This window comes from Lissotriton helveticus, chromosome 11, assembly GCF_964261635.1.
Source record: "Lissotriton helveticus chromosome 11, aLisHel1.1, whole genome shotgun sequence".
Lineage (NCBI taxonomy): Eukaryota > Metazoa > Chordata > Amphibia > Caudata > Salamandridae > Lissotriton > Lissotriton helveticus.
Genome location: NC_136072.1, coordinates 1,201,938,201 through 1,201,959,137, shown reverse-complemented (window position 1 = coordinate 1,201,959,137; position 20,937 = coordinate 1,201,938,201).

Sequence of the window (20,937 nt, the reverse complement as noted above, 5' to 3'; positions counted from 1 at the left end):
TAATTACTGAATTTCGATGGTTTTGTGCTTGTGGAATCTCAGCCTAACTATAACATCCCCGCAACCTTTGTTTTATTAATGAAGACTTCATACTTACTCATGAAATACTTAGATTTGCATTGTGAAGGCATATTTTTGGTAAAATTGTGCATGGTCAAAACAGGTGTTGTAAAGACATATGCGTTGTTAAGAATGTGTTGCGAAGGCATGCACGCAACGCATGCGTGGCTCCATCATACATCCCTTTGGCATGTTATTCTTTCTACATCGAACACTGTGCATCCTGTTACCAACTTTCCAATACAAATTATTGTTGTCAGCTGAACTAAGAAAAGATATATCACAAACTCAGAGAATACAGTCCTTTGTGAATGGAAAGACTTGGACCGTAAAGTTGATGCTCACCATACACGAGTCAAGGTTGTTAACCCCTTCGGGGCTGATGACGAGCTGGGCTCGTCATGGCGTAGCCTCCTCGCACGCTCATGACGAGCCCAGCTCGTCATGAGCCCCACCCTCGGGGGAAGCGCCAGCGCTCCCCCCGAGTCAGCCCGATTTTTTTAGTTTCTGCGGGGATGGCAGGGGAAGACCTTCCCCTGCCTCCCCCCGCCCTCCCCGCCCGCGTCATCAATGACGTCAGCGCGCGAGGCGCGCTGACGTCACCGGAGGCTCCATTTGTTTACCGACGCGCAGGGAAGCCATTTGCTTCCTGCGCGTCGGATGGTAAACAGGTTAGTTTTGCGGCTGGGGCGGGGGAGATTTCAGTATTGGTTCTAAGGAGGGAAAGGAAAGGCTTTTCCTTTCCCTCGGTGGCATTTAGAGGTTTCCTGCTGCACGATCGTGCGATCGTGCAGCAGGAATGTTAGGGATTTTTTTTTTTTTTTTTCATGGATGATCAATTTCGTAGTTCGGGGAGCGGCCCCTTGGGGAAGGGTCGCTCCCCTTGTTGGGGGAACATTATCTATGAAGTCTTCTCTTTGCTGCAATGTTGTTGAAAGGCCGTTTTTTCTACAAAAATGCCGATGGGGGTCATTTATAAAGTAAAATAATAGTGCTCATTGTAATGAAGGATGCAAGTGCCTCTGTCCTTCATTACTTATACTGATGTGTGTTTCTGAAGTGGCTAAAAAACACACCTGTGCTGCCTAGGCAAAGCTCACTAGTGTTTTTGGCCTGATGAATGTTTTTTTTTTGTGTGCTGCTTTTCAAACACATGCTTTGTCTCCAGTTACTATGCCATGTGCGAAGGGGTCCCTTGAGTGAGCTGTCCATCATAGTGGGAAGCTCACAAATGTTTTTGGGCTGTTGATTGTTACCTGAATTTGTGCTGCAACTCTAGCGCCATCTTTGTCTCCATTGACCATGGGTGCGTTACTATGCAACTGCACAAATGTGCGCAGGGGTCCCTTGAGTGGGCTGTCCATCATAGTGGGAAGCTCACAAATTTTTTTTGTGTTGATGATTGTTTTCCTGAGTTTGTGCCGCAACTCGAGCGCCATCTTTGTCTCCAGTGTCCATGTGTGCGTTACTATGCAATTGCACAGATGTGCGCAGGGGTCCCTTGTGTGAGCTGTCCATCATAGTGTTTGGGGTATGCACGAAACATGTCGACGATAGGAGTTGATAGGTACATCTGGACACATTACGTTTAGGGCAGCCTATCTTTCCACCCCGTTTATTACCACCTAGAGGCAAGAAGTTTATTGTAAACCTACTGGGCAGGTATTTCACACATCACATAGTCCACTCCTCAAATACACATGCACCACACATAGTCTAATAAAGTGCTCCTACGTAACTTTCGCAAGTCGCAGCACGCCCCAGCCCGTAGAGGACTGGGATGGCCCCAATGATGAAGCATGTCACCGTGGGGCAACCCTGGTGAGTGAGGGGACACCTAAAAGAGGAGCATTTCTCCCCTTTTTTGTACACAATACCATATTTTCACAATCGACCCCAGTGTGTGTTGGTTGTTATCTGAATAAACTAGCAACGCTCTTAGGTATCTGGAAGCAGAGACCATTTGTTCATCATAGTGGGAAGTTCACAAATGTTTTTGGGCTGATGATTGCTTTCCTGAGTTTGTGCTGCAACTCGAGCCCCATCTTTGTCTCCAGTGTCCATGTGTGCGTTACTATGCAATTGCACAGATGTGCGCAGGGGTCCCTTGTGTGAGCTGTGAATCATAGTGGGAAGGTCACAAATGTTTTTGGGCTGATGAATGTTTTTCTGAATTTGTGCTGCAACTCGAGCGCTTGCTTTGTCTCCAGTGTCCGTGTGTGTTACTATGCCATCGCACCAATGTGTGCACAGGTCCCTTGAGTGAGCTGTCCATCATAGTGGGTAAATTTAGGAAAGATGGTGCACTCCGCTAGTTGGTGGGCGTTGCCAATAGGGGATCTTCTGTGTGAGTTCACATGCCTCTTATGTGTATAAATGGTCAGAGACTGTTGAGAGCAGCAGATGGGGAGAAAGAAGCTCCTGGTCATAGGAACTGTTTTAGGATTGCGCTTGTGAAAATCAAGGATGCAAGTGCCTCTGTCCAGCATCGCAGTTAACCACAGTAATTCTGTTGTCCCCCTCCCCATGAGAATCCCTGATGATGTCAGCGCGCACAGCACGCGCCAACATCTTCAGGGATTCCCAGGCGGTCGGGAAGCCATTTGCTTCCTGCGCCTGGAGGTGTTAGGTTGGTTTTGAGATATTTGGGGGGGTTTGCAAAGAGGCTTCAGGGGAGAGGTAAGTGATTTTCCTCTCTTCTGATGTCTCTTTGCAGGGCATTTCTGGCTCACGGTCGCGCACAGCATTGCGATTGTGCGGTGGAAATGCCCTCACTAGCACCAGGGATTTTATTTTAGATTGTAGGAAGTGACCCATTGTGCAAGGGTCGCTTTCAGGTGGGTCGGATTTTAAATTTAGATGTTCTGGCCCCCCCCCCCGGTGGGCAAATCAACCCGTACTTTTGTCCGTTTTGCCCTTTTTGATGGCCCATCTGTGTGGATGTGATTTTGGGGGTACATTTGTGTATTGTTTATTCATTTGTTATGTTGTTTGTGAAATGTAGTATTAAATTATTTTTTTCTTCTTTGTTTTTGATCCAGGCTTTTGCTGTTTGTATTGGTGTAGGTTGTGGTTCGGTTAATGCTGGTTTTGCAGCTTGTGTAGTTGCATGTGCTTGGTAAGTAAATGTTTTTTGTACTATTTTTCCTAGATAAATGTGTTGTTATGAAAAGTGAAGTTATTGCTGTTTGTGTGGCTTTGTGTTTCTTGATTGTTAACTTTTTTTTTGTATTGCTGCTTGATGTGTACTTTGTCTAATCTATACTTGTTTTTTTTTCTTTCCAGTGGGATTTCCTTTCTTTTTGCTGTGTTTCAGCAGAGTAGGTGCTGGTGAGTCTTCTTATATTTGGTTAGATTTGAATTGTTTTTGAGTGTATTGATTTTTGTGTGAAGACTCTACCTTGTTTACTTCTTCCTTTGCACAGTGTAGGTTGTTGTTCACTTGTGTGTGTAGTCTTCTTGATTTGTAAGGATAATGGCTGCTCGCAGGATTACTGCTAAGCAGGTTGTTAGTTTGCTTTTTGAGTCTTCCTCTGACCATGGTCCAGACACTGACTCCGATTCGGAGCTTGAGTTAGGTGCAGAAGATTCAGGCAGTGAGTTTTCTCTTCGCATGGTATCATCGGATGATGATTCTTCTTCTAGTGCTGATGAAGTGCCTGTGGTAGAGAGGGACATTGATGTGCCGGTAGAGAGGGAAGAGCCATGTGAGCGGCAGCCTAGGTCCTCAAGGTTTCCCTTTTTTTCTCGTCAGGAACAGGCAAGTGTGGTAAAGGCTGCGCCCAAAAGGTTTCACATTGCTGTGGTGCGCCAAAGGTTATCTGGTGCTGCTAGTCTTCCTGTTGTTGAGCAGCATGAGGCATCTGGTGCTGCTAGTCTTTCTGTTGTTGTTGAGCAGCAAGTGGCATCTGGGGATGCGAGTTCTTCTGTTGATGTTGAGATGCAAGAGGCAGCTGGGGATGTGAGTTCGTCTGTTGGTGAAGAGATGCAAAATGTATCTGGGGATGCTAGTATTCCTGTTGGTGTAGTGAGGCAAGAGGCATCTGGGGATGCTAGTGTTCCCGTTGATGTAGTGCAGCAAGAGGCATCTGGCCTGCAGGCTAGGGTGGCTTCTTCTCCTCATGTTAGTGATGACGTCTGGGTTGCCCCTGGCATGGTGCAGCCGGAATTGCCAGACTTCACTGGTGTTCCAGGGTGTAGAGTGGATACTGACAATTTTTTGCCAATTCAATATTTTCAATTGTTTTTTGACGATGAGTTTTTGCAGGAGATTGTGGAGCAAACTAATTTGTATGCAGAGCAGTATTTGAGGGACCACAGTGCCAGCCTTAAGCCCCATTCCAGAGCTACCCATTGGTCTCCCACATATGTTGAAGAGATGAAGAAGTTTTTGGGATTAACTTTTTTGATGGGCTTGCTAAGGAAGCCATCAATGTCTTCTTATTGGTCCACTAGTCCCTTGATGGCAACATCTATATTTCCAGCACTTATGACTCGTGATCGATATATGCTTCTTCTTCGCATGATGCATTTTGTTGATAATGATTTAGCGTTGCCACGCGATCACCCTGATTGTGACCGTCTTTTTAAGATTCGGCCTGTCCTTGATCACTTTGTTGATCGTTTTCCTGAGATGTTTGCACCTGGAAGAGAAATAGCTGTGGACGAGTCTTTGGTGTTGTTCAAGGGCCGCTTGGTTTTTAGGCAATACATTCCTAGTAAGAGGGCACGCTATGGCATCAAACTGTATATGCTGTGTGACAGTGAGACTGGATATGTTTATAATTTCAGGGTGTACACCGGTAAGGATTCCAGCATTAACACTTCTGCTTGTCCGTCCACTTTTGGAGTGACTGAGAAAATTGTGTGGGAACTAGGTAGACGATTATTTAACAAAGGCCACCATTTATATGTAGATAACTTCTACACTAGTGTGCGTTTGTTCAAGGAGTTGGCCAAAGTGGGCACTGTTGCATGTGGCACGATGCGCAGTAACCGGAAAGGTTTTCCAATAGAACTTGTTTGCAAAAGGCTTGTGCGGGGACAGTCTACTGCATTGCGATGTGGGAAGCTTCTAGCTGTGAAGTTTTCAGACAGGAGAGATGTTTACATGCTGACTACTATCCATGACGAAAGCACTGAAGCTCTGCCAGTTCGGGGTGAGACTGCTGAAGTGCGTAAACCTGTGTGCATTTTAGACTATAATAGGCACATGGGTGGTGTTGACAGAGTAGATCAGAGGTTGGAACCTTATGCTGCTCTTCGAAAGGCTTACGTTTGGTACAAGAAGTTGGCTATCCATCTTTTCCACTTGGCATCCTTTAATGCTTTTGTTGTTTTCCAGAAATCTTGTCCTGAGTCAAAGATGCCTTTTGTTAAGTTTCAGGAGACTATAATAGGCAGCCTTGTACTAGTGGAACAGGCAAGTGTGCCAAGATTTGGAGTGGTGGAGGAAGTGGCTAGACTGAAAGATCGCCACTTTCCAGAATACATTCCTCCCACAACTGCAAAAGACAAACCCACTAAAAGATGTAGAGTCTGTTGGCGAAGAGAAGTGCGGAGGGAGTCTCGTATGCACTGTCCTGACTGTCCTTCAAATCCTGGATTGTGTGTGCCAGCTTGTTTTAAATCGTACCACACACAAAAGAAGTTTTGGGAGTTTCATTGAGCTTGTAAGTGTACTGTCTGGTTTGTTTTCTGTAATATTTTTTTGTTTGCTTTTAGGTTTGCATTAGTGCAAAGCATTTAGGTTTTGAATTTGTGTTAGCAGATTTGTAGGTTTCTACATTTGATTTGTGGTATTTCTTTAAAAAATTCTAATTTTGATGGTGGTGTGTGCAGGATTGTGCTTGGATTGTTGGTGTGCGTGGACAGGCGCTTGGCTGGTGGTGTGCGTGGTCTGGTGCTTGGCTGGAATAGTGCATGGATTGGAGTTGTGCTGGGGGGGTTAGTGGATTTTTGCTTGGCTGGCGGAGTGTATGGTTAGGTGCTTGGCTGGCGGTGTGAGTGGAGTGGTGCTTGGCTGGCGGTGTGTGTGGAGTGGTGCTTGGCTGGCGGCGTGTGTGGAGTGGTGCTTGGATGGTGTTGTGTTTGTGGAGTGGCGCTTGGCTGGTGGTGTGCGTGGAGTGATGCTTGGCTGGTGGTGTGTGTGGAGTGGTAGTTGGCTGTCGGTGTGCGCTGAGTGGTGTTTGGCTGGCAGTGTGCATGGTCTGGTGCTTGGATGGTGGTGTGGGTGGACTGGCGCTCGGCAGGCGGTGTGTGAGTAGTTACTTTCTGTTGGTCACTACACACACTGCTAGTTGAGTGACACTCCACACAGTCCATCATTTTGTGTAGTTGCAGTGTCAGAAATGTGGGCGTGTGAAAGTGATGGGCCCTTGAATGGCGCTGTTTGCTGGTGTGAGTGTTGAAATGTGATGGGTCCGCGGCTGGCGGTGTGAATGTTTTGTATGTGTCACGCGTACGAAAGGTGTATGAATGGCCTGTAAAGAGGTTGGTACCTTGACGTGGCTTTACAGCTCACGAGCTGCGAGTCAGTGGTTCAGTTTATCATACTTTCAATTATACGCAGTGTATTTCATTTTTGATGAAATTACTTGCGTATCCAATTGTATGTACTGAATCATCACTCACCCTCGTGCCAAATCCAACCAGTATGTGTGTGTGCTTGCGGATTAGATGGGTGTGCAGTAATAATTGTTTTTTTTCTAATTTCTGCAGTAGGGTGTACCTTGCCCCTTATTGTGATTGTTGTTATGTGTTGCTTTTCCATTCGGATGGTGTCAATGGTCTGGTTTGTATCAGGTATGAAAGGTGCGTGAATGGCCTGTAAAACGGTTGGTGCCTTGTCGTGGCTTTACAGCTCACGAGTTGCGAGTCACTGGTTCAGTTTTTATGCATTTATTTATTGACAGAGCATTTCATTTTTTTGAAATATCTTGTTAATAAAATTTTATGTACTGAACCATCACTCGCCCTCGTGCCAAATCCAACCTGTATGTGTGTGTCTTTGAGGAATAGATAGCCGTGCTTGAATGTTTGACTTTTGAGTAACTCTGTTAAGGTGTGGTATCCTTTTACTTGGGAGAACAAGGGGAGCGCAGGGTGGTAGGACTTTTTTGCCGGCACGGCGATCCCACGCCAAAATGTTTGGAAAAGTGCTATTTTTACCTATTTTTAAGGTTTGCAAGGAGTTCTGGGTAGGAAAACATTGGTGGACCCACACATGCCATACCTCCCTGGACTCTCCCGGGTGTCTAGTTTTCAGAACTGTTTGGGTTTGCTACTTTCCAAAGAATACCACCCATCCCGGGCCAAAAACTCAGGTGCCTCCCCCCCAAAAAATCAAAGTTATATTGCTTCAGGGTATTTTATATTCACCACTGTTAGATTTGGACCTTTTCCTGTTGCAGCCACTATGGCTACCCACGCAAGTGAGGTACCGTTTTTATCGGGAGACCTGGGGGAATGCTGGGTGGGAGGTAATTTGTGTGAGCCCAGTGATGCCACGCTTTCCCAGACTACAACGTGTGAAAAAATAGATTTTTTTCTGCTAAAATTGAGGTTTGCAAGGGATTCTGGGTAAAGGAACGTTGGCGGATCCACGCAAGCCATACCTCCTTGGAAGCGCCCGGGTGTCTACTTTTCAGAAATGTGTGGGTTTCGTAGGTTTCCATAGATGGCTGTCTCGCACGGGGCCAGAAACCCAGGTAACCCCTAAGTCCACCAGCTTTTGCAAGAGGGGTTACCTGGGTTTTTGGCCCCGTGCGAGACAGCCATCTAGGGAAACCTACCAATCCCACACATTTCTGAAAAGTAGACAACCGGGGGCTTCCAAGGAGGTATGGCTTGCGTGGATCCTCCAACGTTCCTTTACCCAGAATCCCTTGCAAACCTCGTTTTTTGCATGGTAAAAAATCAGTTTTTTCACACGTTTTAGTGTGGGAAAGCGTGGCATCACTGGGCACACACAAATTACCTCCCACCCAGCGTTCCCCAAGGTCTCCCGATAAAAATGGTACCTCACTTGCGTGGGTAGGCATAGCGGCTGCTTTAGGAAAAGGCCCAATTCATACTGTGGAGACAAAAACTTTACCTTTAGCCAAATAATCTTATTTTTTGAGGGGGTCACCTGAGCTTTTGGCCCGGGGCTTGGCAGGCATCTTTGGAAACTACCAAACCCAAACAGTTCTGAGAACTAGACACCCAGGGGAGTCCAGGGTGGTATGGCATGCGTGGGTCCCCCAATGTTTTCCTACCCAGAAACCCCTGCAAACCTGAAATTTTGGTCAAAAAACCCACTTTTCCATACTTTTTTGGGTGGGATCTCGCTGCCGGAACAAATGTCCTACCACCCAGTGTTTCCCTTGTTCTCCCGAGTAAAATGATACCTCACTTGTGTGGGTGGGCCAAAGGCATGTGACTTAGGCTGGGGTGCTTAATTTGTAAAACGTAAATATGAGTAAAAACTACTTTTTTCAAAATTCATTTTTGGCGTATTCTGCTTTGGGGCACCCACACAAGTGAGGTATCCTTTTACTCGGGAGAACAAGGGGAACGCAGGGTGGTATGACTTTTTTGCCGACCCGGCGATCCCACGCCAAAAAGTTTGGAAAAGTGCAATTTTTACCTAATTTTAAGGTTTGCAGAGAGTTCTGGGTAGGAAAACATTGGGGGACCCATGCATGCCATACCTCCCTGGAGTCCCCCGGGTGTCTAGTTTTCAGAACTGTTTGGGTTTGCTACTTTGCAAAGAATACCACCGAGCCCCGGGCCACAAACTCAGATGCCCCCCCCCCAAAATCAAGGTAGTTTTGCAATAAGGTAATGTAAATTCACCACCGTACAATTTGAACCGTTTCCTGTTGCAGCCACTATGTTTACCCACGCAAGTGAGGTACCGTTTTTTTCGGGAGACCTGGGGGCACGCTGGGTGGGTGGAAATTTGTTGATCCACGCAGATTCCAGAACTTTCCACCACAGAAATGTGAGGAAAATGTGTTTTTTTGGTCAAATTTTTATGTTTGCAAGGGATTCTGGGTAACAAAACCTGGGGGTAGGCAGGCGAGTCACCCCATCCTGAATTCCCCTGGGTGTCTAGTTTTCAAAAATGTATAGGTTTGCTAGGTTTCCCTAGGTGCTGGCAGAGCTACGGCGCAAAAACAAAAGGTAGTCTTTTTGTCCGAATCGTGCTAAATTTCACTGGGAAATTGAGGTGCGACCATGCTGCGTTTTGCGCTGTTTCATGTCGCAGCCACTATGCCTACCCACGCAAGTGAGGTACCGTTTTTTTCGGGAGACCTGGGGGCACGCTGGGTGGGTGGAAATTTGTTGATCCACGCAGATTCCAGAACTTTCCACCACAGAAATGTGAGGAAAATGTGTTTTTTTGGTCAAATTTTTATGTTTGCAAGGGATTCTGGGTAACAAAACCTGGGGGTAGGCAGGCGAGTCACCCCATCCTGAATTCCCCTGGGTATCTAGTTTTCAAAAATGTATAGGTTTGCTAGGTTTCCCTAGGTGCTGGCAGAGCTACGGCGCAAAAACAAAAGGTAGTCTTTTTGTCCGAATCGTGCTAAATTTCACTGGGAAATTGAGGTGCGACCATGCTGCGTTTTGCGCTGTTTCATGTCGCAGCCACTATGCCTACCCACGCAAGTGAGGTACCGTTTTTTTCGGGAGACCTGGGGGCACGCTGGGTGGGTGGAAATTTGTTGATCCACGCAGATTCCAGAACTTTCCACCACAGAAATGTGAGGAAAATGTGTTTTTTTGGTCAAATTTTTATGTTTGCAAGGGATTCTGGGTAACAAAACCTGGGGGTAGGCAGGCGAGTCACCCCATCCTGAATTCCCCTGGGTGTCTAGTTTTCAAAAATGTATAGGTTTGCTAGGTTTCCCTAGGTGCTAGCAGAGCTACGGCGCAAAAACAAAAGGTAGTCTTTTTGTCCGAATCGTGCTAAATTTCACTGGGAAATTGAGGTGCGACCATGCTGCGTTTTGCGCTGTTTCATGTCGCAGCCACTATGCCTACCCACGCAAGTGAGGTACCGTTTTTTTCGGGAGACCTGGGGGCACGCTGGGTGGGTGGAAATTTGTTGATCCACGCAGATTCCAGAACTTTCCACCACAGAAATGTGAGGAAAATGTGTTTTTTTGGTCAAATTTTTATGTTTGCAAGGGATTCTGGGTAACAAAACCTGGGGGTAGGCAGGCGAGTCACCCCATCCTGAATTCCCCTGGGTGTCTAGTTTTCAAAAATGTATAGGTTTGCTAGGTTTCCCTAGGTGCTGGCAGAGCTACGGCGCAAAAACAAAAGGTAGTCTTTTTGTCCGAATCGTGCTAAATTTCACTGGGAAATTGAGGTGCGACTATGCTGCGTTTTGCGCTGTTTCATGTCGCAGCCACTATGCCTACCCACGCAAGTGAGGTACCGTTTTTTTCGGGAGACCTGGGGGCACGCTGGGTGGGTGGAAATTTGTTGATCCACGCAGATTCCAGAACTTTCCACCACAGAAATGTGAGGAAAATGTGTTTTTTTGGTCAAATTTTTATGTTTGCAAGGGATTCTGGGTAACAAAACCTGGGGGTAGGCAGGCGAGTCACCACATCCTGAATTCCCCTGGGTGTCTAGTTTTCAAAAATGTATAGGTTTGCTAGGTTTCCCTAGGTGCTGGCAGAGCTACGGCGCAAAAACAAAAGGTAGTCTTTTTGTCCGAATCGTGCTAAATTTCACTGGGAAATTGAGGTGCGACCATGCTGCGTTTTGCGCTGTTTCATGTCGCAGCCACTATGCCTACCCACGCAAGTGAGGTACCGTTTTTTTCGGGAGACCTGGGGGCACGCTGGGTGGGTGGAAATTTGTTGATCCACGCAGATTCCAGAACTTTCCACCACAGAAATGTGAGGAAAATGTGTTTTTTTGGTCAAATTTTTATGTTTGCAAGGGATTCTGGGTAACAAAACCTGGGGGTAGGCAGGCGAGTCACCCCATCCTGAATTCCCCTGGGTGTCTAGTTTTCAAAAATGTATAGGTTTGGTAGGTTTCCCTAGGTGCTGGCAGAGCTACGGCGCAAAAACAAAAGGTAGTCTTTTTGTCCGAATCGTGCTAAATTTCACTGGGAAATTGAGGTGCGACCATGCTGCGTTTTGCGCTGTTTCATGTCGCAGCCACTATGCCTACCCACGCAAGTGAGGTACCGTTTTTTTCGGGAGACCTGGGGGCACGCTGGGTGGGTGGAAATTTGTTGATCCACGCAGATTCCAGAACTTTCCACCACAGAAATGTGAGGAAAATGTGTTTTTTTGGTCAAATTTTTATGTTTGCAAGGGATTCTGGGTAACAAAACCTGGGGGTAGGCAGGCGAGGCACCCCATCCTGAATTTCCCTGGGTGTCTAGTTTTCAAAAATGTATAGGTTTGCTAGGTTTCCCTAGGTGCTGGCAGAGCTACGGCGCAAAAACAAAAGGTAGTCTTTTTGTCCGAATCGTGCTAAATTTCACTGGGAAATTGAGGTGCGACCATGCTGCGTTTTGCGCTGTTTCATGTCGCAGCCACTATGCCTACCCACGCAAGTGAGGTACCGTTTTTTTCGGGAGACCTGGGGGCACGCTGGGTGGGTGGAAATTTGTTGATCCACGCAGATTCCAGAACTTTCCACCACAGAAATGTGAGGAAAATGTGTTTTTTTGGTCAAATTTTTATGTTTGCAAGGGATTCTGGGTAACAAAACCTGGGGGTAGGCAGGCGAGTCACCCCATCCTGAATTTCCCTGGGTGTCTAGTTTTCAAAAATGTATAGGTTTGCTAGGTTTCCCTAGGTGCTGGCAGAGCTACGGCGCAAAAACAAAAGGTAGTCTTTTTGTCCGAATCGTGCTAAATTTCACTGGGAAATTGAGGTGCAACCATGCTGCGTTTTGCGCTGTTTCATGTCGCAGCCATTATGCCTACCCACGCAAGTGAGGTACCGTTTTTTTCGGGAGACCTGGGGGCACGCTGGGTGAGTGGAAATTTGTTGATCCACGCAGATTCCAGAACTTTCCACCACAGAAATGTGAGGAAAATGTGTTTTTTTGGTCAAATTTTTATGTTTGCAAGGGATTCTGGGTAACAAAACCTGGGGGTAGGCAGGCGAGTCACCCCATCCTGAATTCCCCTGGGTGTCTAGTTTTCAAAAATGTATAGGTTTGCTAGGTTTCCCTAGATGCTGGCAGAGCTACGGCGCAAAAACAAAAGGTAGTCTTTTTGTCCGAATCGTGCTAAATTTCACTGGGAAATTGAGGTGCGACCATGCTGCGTTTTGCGCTGTTTCATGTCGCAGCCACTATGCCTACCCACGCAAGTGAGGTACCGTTTTTTTCGGGAGACCTGGGGGCACGCTGGGTGGGTGGAAATTTGTTGATCTACGCAGATTCCAGAACTTTCCACCACAGAAATGTGAGGAAAATGTGTTTTTTTGGTCAAATTTTTATGTTTGCAAGGGATTCTGGGTAACAAAACCTGGGGGTAGGCAGGCGAGTCACCCCATCCTGAATTCCCCTGGGTGTCTAGTTTTCAAAAATGTATAGGTTTGCTAGGTTTCCCTAGGTGCTGGCAGAGCTACGGCGCAAAAACAAAAGGTAGTCTTTTTGTCCGAATCGTGCTAAATTTCACTGGGAAATTGAGGTGCGACCATGCTGCGTTTTGCGCTGTTTCATGTCGCAGCCACTATGCCTACCCACGCAAGTGAGGTACCGTTTTTTTCGGGAGACCTGGGGGCACGCTGGGTGGGTGGAAATTTGTTGATCCACGCAGATTCCAGAACTTACCACCACAGAAATGTGAGGAAAATGTGTTTTTTTGGTCAAATTTTTATGTTTGCAAGGGATTCTGGGTAACAAAACCTGGGGATAGGCAGGCGAGTCACCCCATCCTGAATTTCCCTGGGTGTCTAGTTTTCAAAAATGTATAGGTTTGCTAGGTTTCCCTAGGTGCTGGCAGAGCTACGGCGCAAAAACAAAAGGTAGTCTTTTTGTCCGAATCGTGCTAAATTTCACTGGGAAATTGAGGTGCGACCATGCTGCGTTTTGCGCTGTTTCATGTCGCAGCCACTATGCCTACCCACGCAAGTGAGGTACCGTTTTTTTCGGGAGACCTGGGGGCACGCTGGGTGGGTGGAAATTTGTTGATCCACGCAGATTCCAGAACTTTCCACCACAGAAATGTGAGGAAAATGTGTTTATTTTGTGAAAAACTTAGCTTTGCAAGGGATTCTGGGTAACAAAACCTGGTGGTAGGCAGTCGAGTCACCCCATCCTGAATTCCCCTGGGTGTCTACTTTTCAAAAATGTATAGGTTTGCAAGGTTTCCCTAGGTGCCGGCAGAGCTAGGGTGCAAAAACTACAGGTAGGCACTTTGCCAAAAAAGGGTCAATTTGTAACTGCTAAATTTAGGTGTGACCACGTTGCATTTTCCGCCGTTTCCTGTCGCAGGCACAAGGCCGACCCACACAAGTGAGGTACCGTTTTTATCGGGACACTTGGGGTAATTCAGATTTGTAAATCAACTGTTATTACCAATTGAGCTTTCATGCATTTCTCCCTTTGAATGAAAGACATTGAGTAAAAAAAAAATCTTTATGAAAAATGACCAATAATTCTCATGCTAGTATGAGTATTCCCAACTTTGAAAATGTGCAATTATATACTGTTTCTGAAGTCTATAATTTGTACCCAATTCAGAAATACATAGGTGTCTTTCATACAGATTATTCCATGTATACATTTTCCAAGACAAAGTGCACTATACCCAGTAAATGAAAAAATACCATTGCAAGTTGCTGCTCAGTTTTTGGATCTGGGTTCGTCGGGTTCTTGGTGAAACTACAAGTCCTATATATCCCCACAACCAGGAAGGTCTAACGGATGTAACGGTATATTGCTTTCCAAGAGCTGTCAAAATTAGAAAAAGTTATAGGTGAAAACGTTGAGACAAAAGGCTGTTTTTTTCAACAAAATTTCAAATATTCCAATATCTAACTGTTAGTTTCTATAACGAAACCTTCATGGATTTAGACAAATGACCCCTTTCTGAATTCAGAATTTTGTCTACTTTTCGAAAATGTAAAGCTTTCCAGGATCCATTATTGCTTTCAAACTCATTTCTACCATTAACTGGAAGGAGGTGGAAAGCTCTAAAAATAGCAAAAATAGGCTATGTCCCAGAAAAATGCCAAAACTGAGTGAAAAATTTCGGTTCTCTGACAAAAGTCTGTCATTCCCTGAAAGCTGAGAAAATGGAGATTTCAGCCCCACAAACCTTTTTGTGATACCATTTTCAGGGAAACACCCAGAGGCTTTCATTTGCAGCCCGTTTTTCCCATTTTTCTGAAAAAAACAAAAAAATCACTATATTTTGCTAAATTTCTGGGCCCCCTCCAAGGGAATCCACAAACCAAGGGCGCCTTTAGAATCCACATGATGTTGGAAGAAAAGGACGCAAATTTGGCGTGGATACCTTATGTGGTCAAAAAGTTACAAGGGCCTAAGCGCGCACTACTCCAAAACGCCAAAAAAAGCCTCAGCACAGGAGGGGAAAAGGCCTAGCAGCGAAGGGGTTAAATACTTACTTATTTCTATATTCTTCCATTCAAGCAAATCACAGCTATGGTGGCATTTTATAATAAGATGACAAAAGAAAGAAAATACTACATACATTCATTTAGTTATTTTACTGTGCTAAACATATTTTTTGTTTATGATGTCTAATTTCCATGTGCGCGCCTTCCTCTAAATTTATTTTTGCTTTTCCAACAAAATGGAATAAGATCGCAACAGCCACGCGTCTTCTTTTTAATTAGTAGCTGGGTTTAGCTATATACATTTATTTCCTTGCTGAACGGTGCCTCCATGCGATCAATCTCTGTGACCTGAGGGGCTGCACCAGAGTCCTGCTTTGGAAAGAGGACATTACCATCAGTTAGACTTTGTGAGGGGTCGCAGAGCTAATGCAACAGATGCCTGCCTCAGTGTTCACTGCACAAAGGAAACTTGGCTCTTCCAGTACCACTAGGCCACCAATAAAAACAGCAAGAACTGGATTAGGGGTGAGGCGCAGTGGAGGTGGGGCTACTCGCTGTCGCGGTGTAACCATTGGAGACGGATGAGGGGCTCGCGGACGTGGAAATGCCAGCCCCCTCTCCTGCCTGAGGGGTCCCTCGCAATGACAGGAACAACATGCAGCTGTGATGCTGCATCAGCCCACTCACCACCCTTAGATTACAAATAGAAAATATGTGGAAGGGTATATATTTCTGATGAGTAATTTTGCACATTGTTAGCCCCAGTGGTAGTAAAATAGGATAAATGTTCACTCTGTCAATGGCATTTTGAGTAGCCTACAGTACAGCCATGTGGTGATGTATGTGTATTTTATGAATTCTAGCAAATTTCTTTTTAAGAGGTACCCTGAGAAAGAAAAGCACGAAACAGAAAGAGGTGGTGACCCTATGTTGGATACTGGTGGACTTGGCTGACGGAGAATTTCAACTTCCATCGGAGCTTGCTTGGCGTCGAAGTAGAAGATTTACGGCAAGTATCTTATAACATTATGCATGCTTCAGTATGTCCTGCAAATCTAAAAAGAAATCATATTTTGGTCTCTACAGGGTGTACTGATGCCCCTTAAAACTTTCTAAAGTCGCGAAGGGTCCAACTTCAAAATGTGCGAAATGCTTCCAGCTCAAGGTAGATGATATTCATATGTTTTAAGACTGTCCAATGTTACATCTCATCTGAACATCCATAATTAGAGGTGTGGAAGCTATGTTTGGGCCAGGTATTCGGTTGAGCATGACTTTGGTATTTTTTGGTTTGTCACCGTCTTATGAGTTAATGTCTCTAGATGAGAACAAGTTATTCTTTTATTTAATTTTGCTTGCACGGAGAGAAATTTGAAAATTGTGGGTCAAAATTACATCGTCGTCATTAACAGATTGGTTAATTTCAATTAAATATACAATGAAACCCGACAGAGTCTTACTAAAAAGGAAGAGCATGCAAAAAGATTTTTGGTTACTGTGTGCAGAATGGCTCAGAAACACTTAAAAATAGGGGAAAACTGTCCTATGATTATGCCTTTACATTGCGATATTTAACCCCTCTGGTTGTTCTGTCGGGCGCTTTGAGGATGGACCGGAACAAACTAAGGGGCATATTATCAAGGGGGTTTATCTCCACTTTTTTGGCTTTAAAAGCCAAGAAAGCGGAGATAAAATTATCTCCCTATTACCTAGCTGTCGCTAACACCAGTTAGCGACAGCTAGTAGGAGATAGCGACCATCTTGGGCCCTACTTTGCATGTCAGTGATATTTATCACTAATGACATGCAAAGTGGGCGTGCCAAGATGTTAGCGACTGGAAACAGTCGCTAACATCGCTATCTCCTATTACCAACCTTTGGAGATATTCGCGCTAAGCGCGAATATCTCCAAAAACTAACACCTGCCCTGAGCAGTTCTTAGCCATGTTAGCCAATGGGAGGTGGATAACATGGCTAAGAGCATTCGCTCGGTAATGCATGAATATCGCTGACTTTTCAGTGATATTCATGCATTGCGGCCGTTTTTTATCGCATTTGCGATAAACCTTGATAATAGCAAGGTTTATCTGCGATAATTTCTGACGATGCTTAGCGTTAAAAAATTCGTGCTAAGCATCATTAGCGATAAATATCGCTTAACGTTGGTAATATGCCCCTAAATATGGGAAAGAGAGGTTTTGTGTAAAGTGCATCCACTCAGAAATAGAGCGCTCCAGCTGGTGCCAATCAAGAGGGGGGCTGTGGAGAAATATAAATCGCTCTGAGGGTATCTGATGGGGAAAGAGGACAGAAATATATATATTTGTTTTTAACCCCTTCGGGGCTGATGACGAGCTGGGCTCGTCATGGAGTAGGGCGCTCGCACGCTCATGACGAGCCCAGCTCGTCATGAGCCCCACCCTCGGGGGAAGCGCCAGCGCTCCCACCGAGTCTGCCCGATCGTTAGGATTTCTGCTGGGATGGCAGGGGAAGACCGTCCCCTGCCTCCCCCCGCCCTCCCCGCCCGCGTCATCAATGACGTCAGCGCGCGAGGCGCGCTGACGTCACTGGGGGTTCCTGTTGTTTACCGACGCGCAGGGAAGCCATTTGCTTCCTGCGCGTCGGAGGAATCAGAGGTTTGTTTTGCGGCTGGGGCAGGGGGGAAAGTTTTGAAAAGGCCATCGAGTGAAAGGAAAGGCTTTTCCTTTCACTCGTTGCAAGTTTAGAGCATTCCTGCTGCACGATCGTGCGATCGTGCAGCTGGAATGGTAGGGAGTTTTTTTTTTTTCTTTTGTGGTCAATTTCGTTGTTCGGGGAGCGGCCCCTTGGGGAAGGGTCGCTCCCCTTTTTGGGGTAACAATAATTTTGAATTGTTTTCATGCCTCTGGTATGAAAAAATGTTCATTTGTTGAAAAAAAAAAAACAGATGGGGTCATTTTCAAAATGTGAATGTAGTGCTGATTTTATTGAAGGATGCAAGTGCCTCTGTCCTTCATCTCTTTTATTTTTTGTGTACCTGAAGTGGCTGAAAAACACACCTGTGCTGCCTAGGCAAAGCTCACTAGTGTTTTTGGGCTGATGAATGTTTTTTTTTTGTGTGCTGCTTTTCAAACACATGCTTTGTCTCCAGTGACCATGTGTGTGTTACTATGCCATGTGCGCAGGGGTCCCTTGAGTGAGCTGTCCATCATAGTGGGAAGCTCACAATTGTTTTTGGGCTGATGAATGTTTCCTGAATTTGTGCTGCAACTCAAGCGCCATCTTTGTCTCCATTGACCATGTGTGCGTTACTATGCAATCGCACAAATGTGCGCAGGGGTCCCTTGTATGAGCTGTCCTTCATAGTGGAAAGGTCACAAATGTTTTTGGGCTGATGAATGATTTCCTGAATTTGTGCTGCAACTCGATCACCTGCTTTGTCTCCAGTGACCTTTGTGTGTGTTATTATGCCATTGCACCGATGTGCGCAGGGGTCCCTTGAGTGAGCTGTCCATCATAGTGGGAAGCTCACAAATGTTTTTGGGCTGATTGTTTTCCTGAGTTTGTGCTGCAACTCGAGCGCCATCTTTGTCTCCAGTGTCCATGTGTGCGTTACTATGCAATTGCACAGATGTGCGCAGGGGTCCCTTGTGTGAGCTGTCCATCATAGTGGGAAGGTCACAAATGTTTTTGGGCTGATGAATGTTTTCCTGAATTTGTGCTGCAACTCGAGCGCTTGCTTTGTCTCCAGTGACCGTGTGTGTTACTATGCCATCGCACCAATGTGTGCACAGGTCCCTTGAGTGAGCTGTCCATCATAGTGGGTAAATTTAGGAAAGATGGTGCACTCCGCTAGTTGGTGGGCGTTGCCAAACGGGGATCTTCTGTGTGAGTTCACATGCCTCTTATGTGTATAAATGGTCAGAGACTGATGAGAGCAGCAGATGGGGAGAAAGAAGCTCCTGGTCATAGGAACTGTTTTTGGATTGCGCTTGTGAAAATCAAGGATGCAAGTGCCTCTGTCCAGCATCGCAGTTAACCACAGTAATTCTGTTGTCCCCCTCCCCATGAGAATCCCTGATGACGTCAGCGCGCACAGCACGCGCCAACATCTTCAGGGATTCCCAGGCGGTCGGGAAGCCATTTGCTTCCTGCGCCTGGAGGTGTTAGGTTGGTTTTGAGATATTTGGGGGGGTTTGCAAAGAGGCATCAGGGGAGAGGTAAGTGAATTTCCTCTCTTCTGATGTCTCTTTGCAGGGCATTTCTGGCTCACGGTCGCGCACAGCATTGCGATTGTGCGGTGGAAATGCCCCCACTAGCACCAGGGATTTTATTTTAGATTGTAGGAAGTGACCCATTGGGCAAGGGTCGCTTTCAGGTGGGTCGGATTTTAAATTTAGATTTTCTGGCCTCCCCCCCGGTGGGCAAATCAACCCGTACTTTTGTCCGTTTTGCCCTTTTTGATGGCCCATCTGTGTGGATGTGATTTTGGGGGTAAATTTGTGTATTGTTTATTCATTTGTTATGTTGTTTGTGAAATGTAGTATTAAATTATTTTTCTTCTTCTTTGTTTTTGATCCAGGCTTTTGCTGTTTGTATTGGTGTAGGTTGTGGTTCGGTTAATGCTGGTTTTGCAGCTTGTGTAGTTGCATGTGCTTGGTAAGTAAATGTTTTTTGTACTATTTTTCCTAGATAAATGTGTTTTTATGAAAAGTGAAGTTATTGCTGTTTGTGTGGCTTTGTGTTTCTTGATTGTTAACTTTTTTTTTGTATTGCTGCTTGATGTGTACTTTGTCTAATCTATACTTTTTTTTTCTTTCCAGTGGGATTTCCTTTCTTTTTGCTGTGTTTCAGCAGAGTAGGTGCTGGTGAGTCTTCTTATATTTGGTTAGATTTGAATTGTTTTTGAGTGTATTGATTTTTGTGTGAAGACTCTACCTTGTTTACTTCTTACTTTGCACAGTGTAGGTTGTTGTTCACTTGTGTGTGTAGTCTTCTTGATTTGTAAGGATAATGGCTGCTCGCAGGATTACTGCTAAGCAGGTTGTTAGTTTGCTTTTTGAGTCTTCCTCTGACCATGGTCCAGACACTGACTCCGATTCGGAGCATGAGGTAGGTGCAGAAGATTCAGGCAGTGAGTTTTCTCTTCGCATGGTATCATCGGATGATGATTCTTCTTCTAGTGCTGATGAAGTGCCTGTGGTAGAGAGGGACATTGATGTGCCGGTAGAGAGGCAAGAGCCATGTGAGCGGCAGCCTAGGTCCTCAAGGTTTCCCTTTTTTTCTCTCCGGGAACAGGCAAGTGTGGTAAAGGCTGCACCCAAAAGGTTTCACATTGCTGTGGTGCGCCAAAGGTTATCTGGTGCTGCTAGTCTTCCTGTTGTAGAGCAGCATGAGGCATCTGTTGCTGCTAGTCTTTCTGTTGTTGTTGAGCAGCAAGTGGCATCTGGGGATGCGAGTTCTTCTGTTGATGTTGAGATGCAAGAGGCAGCTGGGGATGTGAGTTCTCCTGTTGGTGAAGAGATGCAAAATGTATCTGGGGATGCTAGAGTTCCCGTTGATGTAGTGCAGCAAGAGGTATCTGGCCTGCAGGCTAGGGTGGCTTCTTCTCCTCATGTTAGTGATGACGTCTGGGTTGCCCCTGGCATGGTGCAGCCGGAATTGCCAGACTTCACTGGTGTTCCAGGGTGTAGAGTGAATACTGACAATTTTTTGCCAATTCAATTTTTTCAGTTGTTTTTTGACGATGAGTTTTTGCAGGAGATTGTGGAGCAAACTAATTTGTATGCAGAGCAGTATTTGAGGGACCACAGTGCCAGCCTTAAGCCCCATTCTAGAGCTACCCATTGGTCTCCCACATATGTTGAAGAGATGAAGAAGTTTTTGGGATTAACTTTTTTGATGGGCTTGCTAAGGAAGCCATCAATGTCTTCTTATTGGTCCACTAGTCCCTTGATGGCAACATCTATATTTCCAGCAGTTATGACTCGTGATCGATATATGCTTCTTCTTCGCATGATGCATTTTGTTGATAATGATTTAGCGTTGCCACGCGATCACCCTGATTGTGACCGTCTTTTTAAGATTCGGCCTGTCCTTGATCACTTTGTTGATCGTTTTCCTGAGATCTTTGCACCTGGAAGAGAAATAGCTGTGGACGAGTCTTTGGTATTGTTCAAGGGCCGCTTGGTTTTTAGGCAATACATTCCTAGTAAGAGGGCACGCTATGGCATCAAACTGTATATGCTGTGTGACAGTGAGACTGGATATGTTTATAATTTCAGGGTGTACACCGGTAAGGATTACAGCATTAACACTTCTGCTTGTCCGTCCACTTTTGGAG